General features: G+C 52.5%; 1 non-coding gene across 1 annotated transcript; it reads left to right on the forward strand.

The window, feature by feature from the left end:
* The first annotated feature begins 980 nt into the window (after window positions 1-980).
* Window positions 981-1,101, forward strand: LOC144678479 (small nucleolar RNA U6-53/MBII-28). Its single transcript, XR_013576107.1, has one exon. It is a non-coding gene; the product is annotated as a small nucleolar RNA U6-53/MBII-28 (small nucleolar RNA).
* Window positions 1,102-2,426: the final 1,325 nt, after the last annotated feature.

Genomic DNA, 2,426 nt, shown 5'->3' on the forward strand with positions numbered 1-2,426 from the left:
ACACTCGGGAGCACCGTGCACAGTTCCGCTCTTCGTATCCCCCTCGGTTAGACCACACTCGGAGCACCGTGCACAGTTCCGGTCTCCATATCCCCTCGGTTAGACCACACTCGGAGCACCGTGCACTGTTCCGCTCTCCATATCCCCTCGATTAGACCACACTCGGAGCACCGTGCACAGTTCAGGTCTCCGTATCCCCCTCGGTTAGACCACACTCTGAGCACCGTGCACTGTTCCGCTCTCCATATCCCCTCGATTAGACCACACTCGGAGCACCGTGCACAGTTCAGGTCTCCGTATCGCTCAGTTAGACCACACACACAGCGCTGTGCACAGTTCCAGTCTCTGTATCCCTTGGTTAGACCACACACGGAGCACCGTGCACAGTTCCGATCTCCGTATCCCCTCGGTTAGACCACACTTGGAGCACCGTGCACAGTTCCGATCTCCGTATCCCCTCGGTTAGACCACACTCGGAGCACCGTGCACAGTTCCGATCTCTGTATCCCCTCGGTTAGACCACACTCGGAGCACCGTGCACAGTTCTGGTCCCCATATTTAAAAGAAAAAGGATATAGAGGCACCGGAGAAGGTGCAATAAAGATTCATAAAGACAATACCAGAACGGAGGGATTAAACATATCAAGAAAGATTGAATGGGCTGGGGTCTTTTCTCTCGAAACGAGAGGGCTGAGGGGTGACCAGATTGAGGTCTCTTAAGATTATGAAAGGTTTTGTAAGAGTCGACATGGAGCAAGTGTTTCCGATGGGGCCATAGTGTAGAGTCTAAAACCGGTGCCATAAATCTAAGATATCCCCTAATAAATTCAGCAGGGAATTCAGGAGAAACTTCTTTACCCTGACGATGGGGAGAAGCACTGTTACTGGAGCCCATACAATGAGGGTTCAGCCACTGAGAGGTCCCGTTTCCACGGTTTGCCCACGTACGGTCAGGGTGGGGAGTCTCATTTTCCCGTGTTCGCCAATGATGAGTTGCCATGCTAATACCGATGTACCAGGCTGTGTCCCATGACCCGGCTCTGGGCGCACATGAGTTAAATCTCACCTTCTCGACACGGTGTGTGTGGAGACCTGAGGCGAAACGTCCCCGTTCCCACGTGACTGACGCTCAGGACGTCGAGGGGAATTGGGCTTCTCTTAAGAGACGGGAGTGGCTGCATATACGGCCTTCTTAGAACGGCCAAGGTTACAAGAAAATTTTAAGAGAGGCATTTAAAAATCACGAGAGGATTGCGATAGAGGTCACGGGGAGAAATTCTTTCCGGTAATAGGAGGGTCGATGACCTGAGTATGCAGGGTTAGGATAATTGGGAGACAAATTAGTCGGGACTATGGCGAGGGAGGAGGTGATTAAGGGGCACACGAGACAGGAGACTATGCCGGAGTGAGACGGAGATGGAGTGAGTAGCGAATTAGGTTCACGTGGGAATTCCGTGCACGGGGGAAAAGAGGCATGGTATACGTAGCAACTATTCTAAGTTAATTAAATGAATAATTAAGTTAACTAAATAACGTAAGTAACAACAGCAGGGCAGGTGTGTTGTTGCGGCTGTGGAATGTGGGAGCTTTCGGGTGCCAAAGGGGCTCCATGACGAACACGTCTGCAGAAAGTGAAGGAGCTCGAGGAATTCCGGATCAGGATCATTGACCTGGAAGCCGAACTGCAGACACTGCGCGCGCCATGTCCTTCAGGGAGTGGTCAGTTCTCAAGGGGCAATTAGGGATGGGTAGTAAGTGTCTGGCCCAGCCAGCCACGCCCACATCCCGTGAACGAATTTTTAAAAATCAGGGGAGGGGGAGGAGAAATACTGTTCCGGAAGATGGTCGCACCTCTTAGAATAGGGGCGCCTGTCTTGGTCGGCAGTGAGGGGGGCAGGAGGACTGTGACTTGTCAGTGAGGCAGGTAATGGGACCGAGCAGACAGTAGCGGAGGAGCCTCAGACTTTGTAATTGTCAAACGGGTTTGAGGCGCTCTCAACCTGTGTGGGGGCAAGCGACGTCTGCAAGGTGGGTGAGCTGACTGGCCAATGGCACCATGCAACGGGAAGCCGTTCAAGCGGGAAAAGCAAAGACGAAGGCTGTGTTGCCTGCCCGGTGCCAGGGTTCGGGGCACCTACTCAGTGCTGGAGAGGAACTTGCAGTGGTGGGGGGGGAGGAATCCAGGTGTCGTAGTATATGCAGGTACCAACGACATGGGCAAGGACAAGGAAGGAGGCTCTGCATAGTCAGTGTGAGAAGCTAGGCACCAAATTAAGAAGCAGAAGTGCAAAGGTAGCAATCTCTGGATTATTACCTGAGCCATATGCAAATTGGCATAGGACAAATAAGATTAGAGAGATGAATGCGTGGCTCGGAGACTGGTGTGGGAGAAATGGTTTCCGGTTTGTGGGGCACTGGCACCAGTA

Source organism: Cetorhinus maximus, unplaced genomic scaffold (genome assembly GCF_964194155.1).
Source record: "Cetorhinus maximus unplaced genomic scaffold, sCetMax3.hap1.1 HAP1_SCAFFOLD_4368, whole genome shotgun sequence".
Classification (NCBI taxonomy): Eukaryota; Metazoa; Chordata; class Chondrichthyes; order Lamniformes; family Cetorhinidae; genus Cetorhinus; species Cetorhinus maximus.